This window comes from Dermacentor andersoni, chromosome 1 (assembly GCF_023375885.2).
Source record: "Dermacentor andersoni chromosome 1, qqDerAnde1_hic_scaffold, whole genome shotgun sequence".
Classification (NCBI taxonomy): Eukaryota; Metazoa; Arthropoda; class Arachnida; order Ixodida; family Ixodidae; genus Dermacentor; species Dermacentor andersoni.
Window position 1 is genome coordinate 286,970,305 of NC_092814.1, and position 18,468 is coordinate 286,988,772.

At 48.0% G+C, this 18,468-nt stretch overlaps 1 protein-coding gene across 1 annotated transcript in view; it reads right to left on the reverse strand.

Annotated features, from left to right (window-relative positions):
- LOC140213731 (uncharacterized) overlaps nucleotides 1-18,122 on the reverse strand; it is a 550,291-nt gene extending 532,169 nt beyond the window's left edge. The window contains exon 1 of the transcript XR_011890656.1: nucleotides 17,541-18,122. The gene's annotated coding sequence lies outside the window, so the exon portion shown is untranslated. The remainder of the gene's footprint in view (nucleotides 1-17,540) is intronic.
- Between the last annotated feature and the right edge of the window lie 346 nt (nucleotides 18,123-18,468).

Here is an 18,468-nt window from a genome sequence, read left to right on the forward strand (position 1 = left end):
ACTGTGTTCCGTGCCAATTGCCCCTTCCCACGCTTGTTTTTCTTCTCCGCCCCACAAAGCAGTACTCAGGCGAAGCTAACTATCGGAGACTGGCATTACGCAACGCGATGTGCTCTGCGAGTTTCGAAGTCAATCAGGAGGATTACAAAGGCGGAGTCGGTGCCATTGATGACAGCGACGAATTCTTTCAATGAAAAACACGACAGTGCACGGCAAGAAGTTTAATGGCTCACGTAGAAGCAGCTAGGCCTAACGTTGCCGAGTTGGCGGCTACAGCTGCCAGCGAATCTGCGTGCGAGAGTGCCGGTTCGAGGCGGCGAGATAATCAAAATGGCGGCGGTGGTGGCTTTGATTAATGCCATTTCACACCTGGAGGCAGGGCAATATACATTGACTACATAGAGTACGTGGTGGTGCCGCAAAGCCGTGCGAATTATCGGGCATGTCCGAAAAATCGGGCGTCTGGAAAATCGGTAGATAACTACTCTGGCAATACATCGTGCCGATGACACGGGGTCAATGACGATTCGTTGGGATTCCTCTGTTACTGGAGCCAGCATTAACACGACTTTCGTTCCCTTTGAATAAAGTTACAGCTAATTTTCCCTGGGTATTTCCAGGCTATTCAAATTCCCTGAGAATTCCCGGTTTTCCCGGTTGGTAGACACCCTGCACACATAAATCGTCATCTGTCTTGTCGGCATTTCCTTTCTTTAACGCTGCGAGCCCGGCACTTCCCAGTAGCGAACGGCATGCGCGTTATGAGCATGACATAGCATTCCCGACACGAAAGTAGCGGGCGCGGCGTTTTCAAGAAAGCAAACACAAGCAAGGCCGATGACGATTATAGTTGTGTGGCAGATATACACCCCAAAGGGTGTAACTTTCTCTAAGAGTGTAGGAAGATTGACGTCTCTGTACCATATTTATTTCTTTTGGTACTGCTATACTTGGCCACCCGCAGTGCCAAAGTATACTGCAGGCTCTAGCACTCAAGATGATTTTTTATAGAGGAGTTTTTGTGTAGTTAATAATATGACTTTGGGTCCTCAACTCCTGAATTGCAACGTTTCCTCTATAATTCCTAATTACAGTTATTTAAGCCATCCCACCTTAAGACAGCGCGGACCGGGACCCAAGAGCCACATCGCCAGAATTTATGTTTAGCGACGGCCCGCTCTGAGCATGAGCACACCGCAAGTGTGCACCACACATGAAACGTTCCGCTGAGGTGAGTAGTTTAGCGACCACTTGGCGAATTAAAGTGTTTATCCCGAACATTCGTGCAATTCTTACGTAGGGTGTTGACAAAAGCTGCAGCGCTGACTATTCTGCGGCACATGACATCTGATACAACGGGTACATGAGCTCGGGCTGCTGGTCCAGTCAAGCCGGCGCAGAGACGGGGATCTTCACAAATATATGACACCCCCCCCCCCCCCTCCCCTCTGGCACACCCCCCTTTACTACGCCACTGGCTATATCGGCTGTTTTATCGGCGCGGAAGTACGTAGCCTCCGACCAGCGTCGGGACAAGCGTGGCTCCACTCGCCTACAATAGGTGGGTTGACTCACTCATCGCGTTCAGCGAAATGCACGAACAAGCAGTGTCCCGGCTCCAATAAATCTGAATCCACTCGTTCGCATCGAGTTCGTGTAAACGAAGTCGCCGCCGAACGAGTTCATCGGCGGACCGGCCTCTGCCATGTGACCAAAACGCAATTCTCCCGCATATTTAACTATGTCATCCAAGCGTCGATCACGCGCCATGCTAGCGTCTTATAGCGGCGATAATCGGTGAGACCGGCAGAAGTACGCACAGACGCCCAAAGCACTCTCCAGTGCAAGCGTCTTAATTCTGCTACGCTGTCCCCTTTCAAGACGAAGCACTGCAAGATGATATAGTGTACTTGCGCGATGCGCATAAAAAAGCCGGAGGCTGTACGTGATTTCCCACAGCCTTAAAAAAAAAAAAAGAAGGAGAGAAATGTCGCAGTTTCGCCCGGCAGGCGAAGCATCTATTGCGATAGCAAATTAGTAGACAGCCATACGAAGTAAGGATAGTAGCTTTATAGGCCTTATAAGGTTGTAAACACTCACTAACTGATTAAATTAACAAGCATCGTGCCAGCACGCACAGGCAAACATGCACACATATCCCTTTCGATGACCGCGGACACTCGCTGTCAAAAGGCTGGCGTGAGGAAGTGCGGCAGCAGCAGCGAGCGAAGTGAACTTCGTGCTGTCTATCGCTTCAACGCAAACTTTGCGGTCAGAACACAGCACACGCAAAGCTACGAGCCGTTGGTCCGCCTATAGACTCTACTACCAAAGCAGATCGGTTTCAAGATTTTATCAGGCAGCTCTTATTGACAAGCTTCACTACAGTTCTTCATCTGACTTCGACTCAATTAACACTTTCGTTCTTAACACTTCTGCGTACAGGTATACTAACCCTAACCAAAATTTTTCAGCTGTCACTCAACACAGGCCCTTTACCTCATCAGTGGAAGGTTGGAAAGGCGGTTCCTCTCCAGAAATCTGGTAATAGACACTCAGCAACTAAACATATCGCCCCCATCTCACTTACCACCGCGTGCTGCAAACTGCTAGAACACATTGTTTTCAAATACCTCGTCGACTTTTTTGAAAGTAATGCATTTTTTTACCTGCCCAACATGGCTTTAGGAAATCATACACATGTGAGACTCAACTCGTAACTTTCACTGATCAGTTGCATCGAATTCTTCATCACTCATCATGCGCTGATTGCATTTTTTTAGACTTTCAAAAGCATTCGATAAAGTCTGTCCCAAACTTCTATTCCACAAACTTACTCGTTTGAATATTGATGCTAATATTTCAAAACGGATCGAATTCTTTCTTGTTGATTGCTCGCATTACGCAACTGCTAAAGGCTACAATTCGCCGATGTGCTTGCTCAAATGCCTCCAGAGTGCCCCAAGGATCGGTTCTCGGTCCTTTGCTGTTCTTAATCTATAATAACGACCATCGTTCGCAAGATACTTCTAACATTCATCTCGTCGCTGATAATTCCGCTTTCTTTAGAGAAATAACTACAGATTGTTATACTAACCGTATACAATCCGACGTAGATATAATATCTAACTGGTGCAGTCTAAGGCTAATGGAGTTTAATGTTAACAAGTGTAAAGCTAGGCATGTATCTAGGACACCTAACTCCTCTTCGGTACGCCATTTAGGTAACCTGCCATCAGAACAAGTACACTCGTACAAATACTTAGGAATTCATATCGCATTCAATGTTACCTGGGAAACCCACATTAATAATGTAGAGAACAATGCTAACCGCGCCCTTGGTCACTTAAGGCGATACTTATTAAGGCTCCAGACTCTTTAAAAGCGTTGCTTTATAAAACAATAATACATCCGAAATCATATTATGCTACAGCTGTCTGGGACACCAATAACATAAACTTAACACGTTATTATTAGTTCAGAATAACCCTGCTCGTATTATTCTTTCGAATTAGAACTGCCAGCGTAACAGCCATAAGAACAGGCTTTTCTCTTCCATCTCTTACAGCTCGAAGTAAAGTTTCCCGTTTATCATTATTTCACGAAATTTTTCACAGTACAACAGTGCATGATGTATTCATTCATACACCACAACACGCATCCCCTCGCATAGATCATTCTTACAAGGTTCACGCTCCTTCTTGCAGTGCAAACACATCTTCCCACTAATTCATACCTCGGAAGTCACTAGAGTGGAACGGCCTCCTCGAAAACATTGTATTCATCAGAGATAGTTCCTTGCTTCGTGATGCCTTAGACAACATAGCAGAATGCGGTTTCATGTGCCTGTAGGTCTTGTATTTTTTTGTAATAGCTTCTTTTTTTTCCCGACTCATTGTATTCCTACCGAATTATTTGTCACATTGTACTTTTTATACTGTATTTTCCTCATCTAATCACTCCCCACTCCCTTTTGTAACGCCTTGACAGGCCTTGAGGGTATAATAAATGAAAAGTGAAAAACATAAAGCCCGAGTGACCGCGCGCGGCCGCACGTTGTTGCCGAAATACAAGGGCCCCTTACCTCCCCCCCCTCCCCCGGTTCCTTGCGTGCGACGGAGGACGGCGCTCTTCCTCCCCGCTTTGCTCCATTGCGCGCGCGAGATTAAGCCGCGATCGACGGTTCACCCTCGCAAGCTTTCACTCGCACATACAGCATAAGGCGCGCGGCGAGGAAGTTATCGCCTTGGACCTTGACGGAACATCACGGCGACGGCGGGGACAATGGCGCCGACGGCAAGAATGCACCTGGGATGTCCATATAATTGCTCTCGCAATAAAAGGCCCTAGTACCACGAACCATATTCTTATAGAATCACATGGCGTTTTGTGTAAACAAACGGGTTTACTTACAGGATCCTGGACAATCCACATACGTGTATGGACACACGTAATATGGGACATAGGAATCTTTTCAATAGGCGTCACATCATGTCAACAGGTGGAGTAAACGCAAGAGGACAGTAAAGGAAATTATTAAGCCAAGTTAAATAGGTAGATTATTCGCCTAGAAGTATTTCATCGTCTTCTATGTGCCCATATACGACTTTGTTGCGGTGAAAATTTCGACCTGCTGCTCCTGAATTTGAATGGGACGAGTAGACGTAAACCTCACGTGGCCTTCCCCTCTGTCGCTCTCTATGAATCAGCGAGTGATGACATCACATGGCATGTACTATCTAATAGGGCCCACCATCCGAATTTTCTATTACCGTCATTTTTTCGGTTGCAAAGGCTCTGTCCGCCCTAGGAATAACAAACTGCTTACTACGGAAGCCCAATTTTTCAAGCTGGCTTTAACTTGCTACCTGCTTTAGCGTCGTTTAAGGCGCAGTTATGGGCGCTCATTACACGCATGGTTTCGGTTTTTTTTTGAGCAAGGTGGAGCAAAATTCTTTGCGCAATCGTGCTTTAAATGAGGGCTTTTAATCTGCTTAAAAGCTGAATTGTTATGAGCTTAATTACTACAAACCACAAACACCCACTTGGCACAGGCCACCGAACATTTGACGATTGAAAAGTATACTAGAAAACTTTAGGTAATAAGCCTATATATGATCCGTGAGGGATCTTTCTTTTGTCTGCCCCTGGTAGAGTAACGCTTGCGACAGATAAAACGCGGATATTTGGTAATCTGCTAGCTTTATTGTTCCCTCTTTGAAAAATTGCCCTTAAGGTGTTCATCACATCTTCTATTTAACTTGATTCGCTTGGAAACAGCTGAACCATCGAAACACTCGGGCGAACTGCGATTAAAATGTTAGATTCTGTGGATTACAGAGGACCCGGGGAACAAAATTTACCAGGGATAAGCGGGCTAGCTGGTGGTCGATATTGGAATGCATCATGTAACCGCGCAAACAACAAAGGACAAAAAAAGGAAACACCGCCTGTCCGCGCCTGTCCTGTGTGTTTCCTTCTTCGTCCTTTATTGTTTGCGCGGTTACATGATGCATTCCAATAAAGCACAAAATTTGCAGGTTCGACGTTTCGAACACAATATGGGCGAAAATTCGTTAACATTTATTTACACAAACAAACGCTTACACTTAAACTATAAAGTTAGAAGGGCAACTAAAAACAAAAGTATCTAGCTCAAGTATATCAAGCATCAAAAGTATCGGCTTCGGAGTCGCAGCCGTCGTAGTTGTTGAGGACGGCGGTGGCGGTCACTCGCCGCTAAACACGGCCAGCGTGGTCGGTGAGCACGTCGTCGTACTCTTGGTGGCAGTCGTCGTCGTCGGCTTTGATGTCGTCGTGGTCCTCTTGGTCGTCGTTGTTGTCGTCCTAGTAGTGGTGCGTCTCGTGGTGGTGGTGCCTCTCCTGGCCACTGCGGGCTGGTCGCAGTTGTCCGCAGCCACAGCCCTCCGCGGCGGCGGCCACGTGAGTCGGGTGAGCCGTCCTGTACGCGACGCTCTCCCGGCCACTCCATTGTCGCGCGAATAGGGTGGCGTTGTCGCTCCGACCGCCGCGTGTGACTCGCCGCTGCTGCCGTTCGCGTGGTGCTCTGTGTGGGTTAGCTGCTGGGGCGCGTAGTCGCCCTTCTTGTGCGTCGCCATTGCCCGCGCGTTTCTGGCCGCCGCAGCGATGGTAGAGTGGCTGCCATTCACCAGTCGGAACTTGATGATGTCCATCTTGTTCCGCTGGTCGGACTGGCCGCTGTCCTTGGCGTCGACCGCGCCACCCTAAGCCGCCGACCCGTTCGCGCTGTCTCTGGCGCCGACGGTGTCGACGCCGACGAACTGCGCCCGGCCGTTGGCAGTGCGATTGTTCAGCTTTGCCGTCTCGCACCGCTTGAACAGGTAGTCCTTGACGAAGTCGAACAACCCCTCCTCGTCCTTTCACTGCTCGCCCGCGGCCCGCTTGGACGGGTCCTTGGCGAGCACCTCCTGGTGTTTCTCGTAGACTTGATGTTCGACGAGCAGGTATGGGTTGCTCCAGGACTCCGCGGGCGGGGCGAGCGCAGCAAGAACCGTGAGGCCGAGCTGGCCGACCACCGGTCGCATACGGGTGAGGGTTCTCACCGAGAACACACACCACAGCAACCGGCGATGGTGGCACAATCCTGCGGGGGCTTCGTGGCTGAAGCGTTGATAGCTCTCACGACTGGTGACTTTGGGCTGGATCGTGGCTGCGGCGCAAAGGGGCGGCGTTGGCAACCCCCAAGCCCACGGGGGCCTGGTGCTCCGCGCTGTAGTGGCAGTGTGGACAGCTCCAGCTAACTGATGTCTTTCGTGGGGTAACAGTTGGCTGCTCAGATGTTGCGGCAACAGACTCGGGCTGGAGCAAGGCCAACCATGCTTCGCATTCTGGCTGGGACGACGAAGACTTGAGAGAGGCCAACGATGGAGTGTGCAGCACATCTGCGGTGGGATCACGGCAGCATAGAAACTTCGGGAGGAGCCGAATTACTAGCGTTCAGCTGCAGCTGCAGAGGCGCCAGCAGCTACAGGTCTAAGGCAGCTCGAGCGGTGTCGACGGACCTTGCGCTAAACCCGACGAAGAACGCACAAGTCGTCACTGTCCTCTCCAGAGGCGGAAAGCCTTCTTGCAAGATGTCTCGTGCAGAAAAGAATGGAACGTGGCAGTGATGATGATGATGATGATGATGACAACGACGACGACGATGATGATGATAATGCGCTTTCAAAACATGGCTAGTGGTACCTATGGGGGATGGGTGAAGGCTCGGGTGGTTGCACGCACAGCTAATGAATTCAGAAAATTTAACTTGAAAATGTAGAACTGCGAATAAAAGATTAAAGAGTGATGGAGAAGTGAAACAAGATGAATGGGCTTTCATACTTTTAAAAGAAATAAAGGAAGAGTCGTTGAACAAGTCAGAATGGAATGGAATGGAAAAATGTCCGACGATTACAATACTCTCGAATACGAAATTTGAGCACAGCTGCATACATGTTTTCATTTCGCGATATGTATTGAGGCAAAGAATTTGACACCGAAACCACCGCACTGACTGGCCCAGTGCCGTCAGCGCCTTCGCAAAGGGAGGCGCAGTATGGGAACACTGGCATGATGAGCGCCGTCGGAGACAGCTGTGGAAGAAGACGACGACGACGAAGGGGCGAGCAGCGGCGCTGGTGCGTTCGCTGACAAGGACATTTATTGACCCGTAGGCACGCTTACAACTGTGGTATGAACGAAAAGTACAATATAAAGTACATCACATGTAATACATCATACTTGATGTAAACAAAACCGATTAACACATGAAATAATAAATGGTGTCCACTTGACACTGGCTTTGCCACACAACAACAACAACAACAACAACAACAAAACTCATTACCGTATCCACGCAAAAGCATTATTGTCAGCCTCGAATTTATGAAAGGTACCCGGGGCACATACAGATACAGTCTGAACTCAGGCAACAGAATTGAGCATTATTCTGGCTGTAGAAAGACTTTGCCTCGGGAGACGGTTATGTACCGCGTAGGCCAGCGGCGAAGAAACCCGGCTTCACCGAGTTTGAACAACTGTTCTTCAAGATGACCTCATATTATCACCCGTAGTTTCCGCATTCTGGGGTATACATTGCTCTATTTGACTGCCGAGATCGTTCTGCGATGTTACGGAAGCACCACAAAATGTAGCTAGCGCTGTAGTAGACGAGACTCGCAAACCGATCTCGGCGCTGTGGTGGCCGCACGATGGATATTCCGAACATTCTTGCAACTAACTTCCAGAAGGTGCGTGCTACAACGCGGTCCTTTACTACATGCGCGTTTGTCTCTGTTTGTGCGCAATATATGCATTTATCATTCGCTACCATATGCCAGCGTTCAAGCCTGTCTCTTGTAGGTAGAATGCCCCACTGATATTGCCAATGAAAATCCTTCACTTGAGAGGGCAAATCAGGTGAAAGCACAGCTGTCCATGTTTGTGTAGTAGCTGTCCGTGGAGGTACAGCTGTCTCACACAATATTTCACAAAGCCTGGAAACTGGTGTCGCACGCCACATTGTAATTCTTAGCTGTACAAGCTGGCTTTGCAAGCGCGCAGCCGCCGCATACTGCGGTGCTGGCGTTACCGCCGTCGGAAGCAAGTTGCCTGTACTCTGCGGCATAAGCCTTCGACGGTAATGGCCCAGCCAATAAAGAAGCTGTGGCCTACCAGGGTACTCATCATCATCAAGTAGATCACATGTACTCTTAGTGCACAACAGCCTACCGAATGTAACTATGCACGGCAAGCTCCATCCCCCGCTGGATTTTCTCCATCCAAGCTCCATCCTCCGCTGTGTTGAGCAGCGTTATAGGCCTCCAGGATGAGGGTTCTGCAAGGTTGGAGTCTAGCTTTGGCAAGAGCATTACGCGGCCCCGATTAAACGATTTAGGAATACCTTCCCGTGCAAGAATGCCGTTAAGGAGCGACACTAAGGCAGTGCCTACTTCCTCCCAGCAAGATCGGTAAAATTCGACTGGTAAGCCATCTGGACCGGGTGTTGATCCGCTGTTCATAGATCGTATAACATCAAAAACTTCTTGCAGATTTGTTGAGACAATAAATTCTGGCCTTCTGTATCTTCTACTTGAGGTGGGTTAGCGCAAAAGTCTGAAATTTCTTCACTCAATAGCTCTGCATTATAAATCTTTTCCGATGAAAATGCGTCTGAGAACCAGTTCCAAAAAATTCTTTCGATATCTCGCCTCGCATCGCTCTCTGTGCCATCTTCTATTATTACCCTTTCAATGAAAGAGCTGCCATTCTGCCTCCTGCTGGACGCACGAGCCAGCCGCAGTACCTCAGGGTCGGAAATTGGCCTGCTGGTCATCCACGCCTTTGCAGACGTGCGATAGTACCAGCTCATAAGTCTATGGTAGCGTTCACGCTGATGATCTAGGTATTCGCGCATTAACTGTGTTTGGGAGTTACCGTCTCGTAGTATTCTTATCCTTCTCAGGCACTCACAAAGCTGTTCGGTCTCTTTTCTTTTTCTTTTCCTGCTAGCTGCTATGCATACTGACCTCCACCTTTCCTTTAAAGTATACCACGCTTCGATATTGCATTCATAATCGCAAACTGTTGTAGCTACTGACACTTTTAGTTCGGTTAGAGTCGCCTGATCACGCAAAGAAGCAATGTCTAGTCTCCACATGTCAGTGCGTTCACCTGGCCTTCCTTCGAGGTTCAATATGACAGCGAAAGGGCGATGATCTGAAATGTACCCGGCGTCCGCGGGGAGATCGAGGATGCTGCACGGGACAATTTGCGTTGTTAATTCAGGGGGGAAATACATTCGATCTAGACGACATTGCGATTGTCTTTGCTGCCATGTGGCGCCAAAACTTCCGCCATGCATATGGACCCACGCATCCGATAAATTGTATTCTTTCACTATACGAGATAATTCAGTTGCGTGCGTATTGGAAGCGTATTGTCGTGGCCCTCGTGAGTCGCGCATGGGGTCGTGCACACAGTTAAAATCGCCAACGATAAAGAATGGGTGGTTGTCTAACAGAAATGGGGAGAGTCTCGCAAAGAAGTCATTGCGGTCGGACCGTACGGCGGGTCCATAGACATTCAATCCCCGAACTTTCCTCTCACCCCAGAAAAAATCAAAAGCTATTACACGACCTTCCAAGTCAAAAAGGCGGTAACTTCCATGTAGAAGCACCCTACGAAAAACCACCACTCCTACACCACGACATCTCCCGGGGCTATATGAAAAATAAGCTTTAACAGAAAATTCATCGCGAAATCTTTTAACTTCCTGCTTGTTTCTCAAGTTACACTCCTGAAGAAACAGGAGGTCGACTTTTTTCTCGCGAACGAAATGAATTACTTCCCTCTGCTTATCTATGCTACGAAACCTTGTGCGTTAAGTGTCATTATGTGCAAATACATGGTGAGTTAGTTGCGTACAGAAATAGACTAAGACAAATGGCTTACCACAAGCTAGTTGCGAACTGAATCGGCGTCCTACATCAGTGCAACAAGCCAGAACACGGCAAAGTCAGCAATGACTTAGGAGTATCACAGCGGCGAACGCGAAACGGGCACTGTTCATGTTCTTCATACAAGTTAGCCGGAAGCAAGCTGATTACTAAAATACCGAGGTTGCAGACGCTCGCACAGGGACGGGAACGCGATGTCTGCGCCAAACACCGTTCCGTCAACGCTGCCTGAGCTTCGTAGCGGGGAGTAGAGGAAAAGCAGCCCTTACGGGCAGCAGAAGCAGTGTAAGGCGCCATTGTTAGTACGTCTCCGAATCGGAGACAACGTCCATGGTAGTGGTGTCTCGTGGCATTTTCTTGCATTTCTTGGAGGGTGTCGCCATTGGTTCTGATGACGTAGAGCTCTCTGAAGAGAGCATTCTCTTGGCTTCTTCAGACGTTCTTTGCGAGCGCATGCGTCTCTCATTCACCGCTGTACTGGTACCACTCGCAAGCGCGGTCGTTCTCTTGGCAACCGGCGTGATCCTCGACGGACGGGCCGAGACTTCGGGGAGGCCGCGATGGCGTCCATCCGCGTTCTCGCTAGCGTTCGGTGTTGTAGCACATGCAAGGAGCCGTTCCCGCTGTGATAGCGTAGACTGGGCGTCTAACGTAGGCTCCTCATCGTCATCCGTGGCACACGACGCCATTGTGGCAGGTGGCGTCTCGTTGCTCTCTTGGTCAGTAGAGGGAGAAGACGCAGCGTCGCTGGCATCGGGGGACGCTGGCGTCGGCGCCTCTGGGGCACTTTCTTTTCCTGGTTGATCTGTGGCTTGCGTCTGTGCTGCCTCTTCAGATGTATTCTCGCCCAGTCCTGGCTGGGCGGGCGTCACTGGTGTCACTGCAGCAGCATACGAACGCGGCAACACACAGTCAACAGTGGCGTGCTCGCCATTACAACGTCTGCATGGCGCGTTGCACGTTGCAGTCGCATGGCCGAAAATGGAACATCGGGCGCATCGAGCTGATGTGCAGGTGGCCCCAAAATGACCTTCTGCACCGCACTTGGAGCACACTCTCTTCATTCCTTTGTATTCCAGCATTACCCGAAAGCCAGTCACCATGATGAAATTCGGTGGAGGTTTTACCATCTCGAGCTTGACCAGTCGGCTGCCATTGCTGATGTCCGTCCTGTCCTTGAAAACGACGTCGGAAATGCCTCGGCACTTCCCATACGGTGCAAGTGCAGCAATCAGGGCGTCATCACTGACACAGGGTGGAAGACGATAGACCGTCACATAAACTGCTGGAGTGCCCATGCGTTCCAGCGGTACGACCTTGTTGGCGAGCAGCAGGGAGCCTTTTGCCGCCATCTTGGCTGCCTGTGCCGCGGAGCGGACAGCAACCAAGAACTTGTTGCCGCCGTGATGTTGCAGATACTGCAACCCTCTGGCACCTACGACTTCTTCGATGGAGTCGATGATGGCGTCAACCGGCGTCGAAACCGGTACACTGAAGAGAAAGCACTGGGCTTTCGTTGTTCTTGTTCATATTCCCAGGTGAAATGGCACAACCCACACTGGACGATCGGCCATGAATCTGGCGGTGAAAGAACTGTTATCATCTTTTAAAAATAGGTTTAGGTAAAATGAAATAAGTATCTTGCAAATGGGATTTAAGGTGCCTACTGCGGCAGGCATGAATAATTAATTGTCTAAGTATTGCATAAAAAGGACTATGTCATTATAATCAGTATTAAAGAGAGTTCTAGCAAGCAATCCTTTTTGACTCGCGCAGAAAGACGCAGAGGGCATAGACTTAATATAATCAACTATAGAGGAAAAGCTGGTCCGGAAATGTGGGAACCGCTTTGGCGCTGCCCTGTTGCTACTGGTCACTGTGGCCAGCGCTGTTACTATTGAAAAAGCGGAAAACAAGTACAATTCACCTTATACTTCGTCATCTAAAAACGCATAATTGTCCACTTCTCGAGGCATTGTTGCAGTATGCAGCGGACTGATTCTCGAACGCCGGTCGACTCAGCTGCTGTTGACGATGTTCTGTGCCCTCTCTTGAACCGTTGCGTGATCTCCATTCCGTGTACAGTGTAAGCTGCCGTGGAAGAGACCTGTGTTAGAGAAACATCTACAAAAACATGTTCCGTGTGTCCGTACATGTAAGCAATGTAGGATAAAGCAAAATGTTTGAGCCCAGCAAGCAGGATTTTCAACTTCTTCGTTAATCCGGGGATTGAGATTCTCACCCACGGCTTTGACGCAGTCCAGAGTGGAACTTCCTGTACGTCATGCGGCGCGAAGTCTGACGAAAGTAGATCTTGCTGCGACAACACGGCTTCTGAGTAGGCTGCTTCAGGCCGTATGCTTGTGACGTTTGTCAGTGGATGATTCCAGTGCCTCGTCAGTAGCCTAACATGCACTCGCGTTGGCTCACGTTGTAGATAAACTCGAGCTGGGTACGCGCATGCCTCTGCAATAGTGCCCCATGTGGAAGCACATCGTGGTAGCCCTAGAAAAAGTCTTAGTGTGCAAGCCTGAGCACTTTCAGGTGTGCGGACGGCAGATGTATTAATCCGAGAAAGTACAGGCACACTGTAGCGGAGCTATCCAACAAAAAGTGCCTGGTAGAGCTGCAGAAGAGATGATTTGGATGGCCCGCATGATTTTCCAGACACATGTCGAATGAATTCAGCGAAGCTTTCCAGCTTTTTCCTTAATGCAGAAATGTGCTTCGACCATGATATGTCAGAGTCGATGGCGACTCCGAGAAGCTTGGCGTGGGTTACCGAAGGTATAATTCTTTTATCAATCATAACGGGGTAGCAGCCCATTGACTTTCGTGTAAATGGCATGGCTACACTCTTTTTCGATGAGACCTGTAGTGCGCAACTATTTAGGTATGTGGACGTTATTGACACTGCACGCTGTAGGTTCGTTTGTACTTGCTCGTTGTCCATATGATGATGTTATTTGTGTATTTGAGTCTGCGCCTGCGAGTTTTTTGACAAGCCCCACGAGAACGACATTAAATAAAGTTGGGCTCAGCAAACCTCCTTGAGGCACCCTACGATATACGGGATGCTTGCTTCTATCACCGTCTAGAATTGTCATAAATATCGTTCTCACTATTTACTGAATGTTTGAAAGCACTCAACCTGTAAGAGTGGGAAAGAATTCGACGTGGGGATCAACTGGGGACTATCTCAGTTGCCTCTAGTTTGCAGATGACAGGTTCTAATCTGCAACACTGTAGTTGCCTCACAAAGAGTGATTGAGGCCATGAGTCGGCATAGTCTAAGGCTGGGTTTGAAGATTCAAAATGACAAAATATGTTCCCAGGCCTTGCAAGGCGACAAGCGTTTGCGGTTGGTAGTTAGTCAATAAACAGAAGCTGTGCCAGAGTACGTAAAGTAGCAGCAGCCGACCCGGATCACGAGAAAGAGATTTCTAGGCACATAAATAATAGGCTGGAAGGCAAATACCAGACTCTCTCCAAGTTATGAACGGCACCCCACAAGAAACATTTACAATATTTGCATTTTACCTGTACTAACCTGCGAGCTTTAACATTGAGCATTACAAAAAGATGAGAACGCAACCATATGGCAACGGAAACGGATGGAACGGAAAGGCCGAACGTTATGCGTGAGGACAAAGACAATGTGAATGAGAATGAAAACGCGACTATAGCTGATATTCTAGTTGAGATTAAGAGGAAAAAGTGGAATTTAACAAGTCCTGTAATACATATATAGAGGGGATAACCGGTGAGCTATTAGAGTTACAGAACGTTGTCAAAGGAGAGGGAGACACAGACGGGGACGGCTGATGTCTTGGGTGATGTGATTGACAATGAAATATGCAGGCACAGGAAAGAGTCAGCTCTAAAAGTGTAAGTGGAGATCGCTGGGAGCTGCCTTCACAATGCAGTTGACTGAAAATCGGCTGATTACTATAACATACAACCATACTGTAAGAAATAGATTGTACCCTTTGAGGCATGTAATTCCCCTAAACAAGAATTGTCATCTCTCTTGCGTGCATTTCCTATCCTTAACGCTGAGCACCGGTTGTTCCAGGTCAAGAACGGCATGCGCGTTATGGGCATACTTGACACGAAAGTAGCCAACGAAGAATTTTCAACAAAGCAAACGCAAGCAAGACAAATGGTGATTATTGTTTGGAGACAAGATACACCCCAAACGGTGTGCTCTTTTTCTAGGGTGCACATCTTAAGTCTTGCTCCGAGTGACTTTCCATTTATTCAATAACTTGCCGTATTGTAATACTCTACGCGTAATAATGCTCTGTCAAGTACTCACTACATCCTTCTCAAATTCCAACGCAGACATTACCAGTGTTCGATGATGTAAAAGAAAAAAAAAGTGCATAAAACAAAAGGTAAACGTCTTATCGGACAAAAACGTCAAGTAATCATGGACACAGAGGAAGATATGCATCGCGTCAAGCACTAGCGAAGAGCTCGCCAAAGCTGCGCATGCGGTGTTAGGTGAGCATCGCCACATCTTTCTGTCACTGAAATGCGGCCAACTTGCAGTTAATATAATGGGCACGAGCAAGACGTCTCACAATGCTGACGCTGCAGCCCGTTACCTACCTAACGTTAGCATCGCACCGCCTTGTTGCCCGTACACTACAAGCACATGAATTTCCCAGCGTAGGAACACACATACACACAGGCACACATGCGCGCACACAAATGAACGCCAGTGCCGCACACGCTCAGTACACATTATTCGAGGCAACAAACAGTGCCACGATCACCTCAAATTCTTGAAACCATTTTTCGAACAGGAATGAAACCAAAGTTCTGGTTATTTTGACTGCCAAAAGGCAGCCTTGGCAGCTCATCGAGCAGGAATAGGGTCGTCCCTTCCGTAAACTATTTTTTTTTCCCGACAATTTAGCTAAGCTACATTAAGGTCCTACAGCGGCCACTGGACCAATATGCCCGAACAAGTCCTTGGGTGACTGGACGCAGATACGTAACCGGATGGTTCTCTCGATCACTGCCCTCACTCACGTGGAGATGCGATAATATCAGCGGAAAGTGGCGAGGGGCTCTGTAGTAGCAGACGACGCAGGGGGCGCCAGCGCTGATATTCGCGTTCGCTGACCATCGACCGCAGGCTCCCACTCGCAGTTGCGGAAAACTGGTTCCTTCTCACGCGGAGAGCCACCAATTCATCTAGCTGCGCACAAATGTGACCTCGTGTACACGGAATAACCCGTGAAAACACATGGCACCACAAAAACTAAGACACGTGTGAAAGAAGACAAGAATACTCGTGCACATTTATCTTGATAACTGGACTGGAAGCTATCAGTAGTGGTAAAAAAGTGGAAACATTTAATAATCAGCTGCTTTCTACCCTGCCAGTGTATAAAAGCCATATAAGGCGACACATCTTCGGTAAAAGACAAGCCGAGTTGTCAGTAAATCATTATTTCCTCACTTACATTATTGTTGTTGTTAAGTTTTGAAGGGATTCAGATGGAACCGCAGTGAAGGGGTTCAAGCAGCAGTGAAGCGATTCAGATGGAACCGAGATAGTTAAGTGCCGTGAATATTAAAAACTTGTACACTCAAGAGAACTGCCAGAAGATCGCCTGCATACCGCAAAAGTTCTCTTTTCTTTTTCCTCTTCTTTCTTTTGGGGGGGGGGAGGCAGGGGGGAGGTGAGGGCAGGCAGTCGACGCGCTACTGGTGTACGTCATATCGGTTATGCGAAGAAAACAAATGAGGGCAGCGTCAGCTGCTGCGGATATAATGTTTCGCCATCTTCTCAATAGGAGCGGAAAGTTCGCCTTGTTGGTGATGCATAATTATATGCAAGACTGACGCCTCAGGTTGCTACCCAACATTTAATGAGCGCACCATACCGAGAAAGCGCTGGAATAGCCCGATTCATGAAATTATCGAAGCTGTAAAAACTGCGCAGTTCGGCGATTCCTGTATGAGTGCTACTGCTTTGATAGCTCCATCGATGGAATAAATGTGTAATAGCATCCTCGGCACATAAGCCCCGGAGTCGCCTCAGAACCAGATGGGGGACAACGCCCCTATACACCGTGGAGGGGCAAACGTAAATAAATCTAGGGACAAAAATGCACAGCGCCGGCGCTAAAGTCCCTAGCCGGTGCGCACTGTTAGCGCCGTCTGGCGGTTACGCGCGTAGTTTGAACCGTGCGCATAACTGAGCGAGCTGTCAGTTTCCTTTTGCAGCGCGTGCGCCGCGTTGAACTTACCCGTAGAGATCATAATTGATGGCACGAAATATTACGTTGCGATGGCGAAGTTACAACTTGACGAAATAATGGCAGGTAAGGCATTAACCGCTGAACGAAGGCGTATTCATATCGTCATGTTTGTATATGGTAATTAAACCATATACGTTTACGTAACACCTCGTACGATTGGTGTCGAGTAATTATGCGGCTATTTTCATATCTTGCACATTTTCTTTATAACGCGGAAAAAATAGCCAGGCGAGATATAGCACGTACACTAAAAGCAATTGAATCGCGTGTTTTAAAACACAAATATTACTTTTCTATCAAATTTCGCGCCCTCACTTTAGTAATTAAAAAGTGTGTTAATTGATGTAATGGAATCATCGATAGTTCAATTAATTAAAAAACTCATCCTGATGGGGTACGTCACTGCTGACAGAATACCATTGGTTGCAGCCTTCTATATCCTAGATATTTTTTATAGAGCTTGGTTAACTTTAGCTGGGACACCCGTATACGCGGGAATTACAGTCCAATATGTGATGAAAAATATTTTTTATGACCTGCTCGAATTTCACGTTCGAGGACCGCCATCTCCTCCCCAGTTAATGGAAAACGTATACATATCTCCCACTGATACTTTCCAGAAAGGAAGGAAACCGTTGGACGATCCCATGGAGGGTACTCTCGGTCATGCCAAACAGCACGACAATGGCCCTTTCAGAAGTCCTAGTTCAACCAAACCTGAACGACATCGAGCGGCTTGTTGCATAGATGCTATTAAACATATGTGTAGCAGAACACTCACCACGAGAAGGACAGGACGTATTCTTCTGCAGTTTCTTCTGGAAATATTTCGTCCTCGTCCAGCTTGCTCTGCAGAAAATTGAGAGTTGTTGTACTTTGCTATAATGTTATAGCACACCTGCCTGTATACGCCAATGTGTTTTTCTAAATGAAATAAACAGCACGACCCCGCAATAAACATGAATTCGGCACTATAAAAAAATTCTAATTAATGAAGTCGCTGTCAATGAACAACCTGACGACTCCTCCCACAATATTGCTCATTTCTGGCGTTTCATTACCGTCTCTGCTGGTAGTCATCGGACAAACTAGAAAAAAAAAAAAACGGTTTACAAAAATTCAAGGAGCGCTAGTTTCCTTGGTGTCGCCATACCAGTCGTTCCGCGTCGTCTGCAACGCGCACGACATGCAATGCCTGCTGGGTTTGCACAGCGGCGCTGCGCCGATTTTTTTGAGGTGCGCCCTATTTGTTGAGGACGATATGGAAAATGAGCCGAGAGAAAGGCTTCGAGGTTGTCGAAGTAAACAGGGAAGTGAGAAGGGGTGGTGATGTTAAAAGAGACGGGATCCACTTCAATTACAGGCTTGCACGAGAAGTGGGCTGGCGACTTGCTGGTCACGCTGTTGCTATTTTAGGGGGCCCGCGGGTGCTCAGGAGGCCAGAGTAGGTAATAATGAAGAAGGTCCCCTAACAGCATAGCAACGCCGTCAATAATAGAAAAAGGAGGAAAGCAAGAAAGAGAGCTCACCGCGCAGTTCGCTACATAAGCTTGCAGGACGGCAGAAGAAAGGAAAAGTGGGGAGCAGTTAAATAGAGAACAAATAGCGGTGTATGGGGTTACAGAAACTCACCTTAGAGACTCGGAAGAGCCGCCAGTGATTGAGAATTGTGTTTGGGAAGGGAGCAACAGAACCAAGTCGGAAAGAAA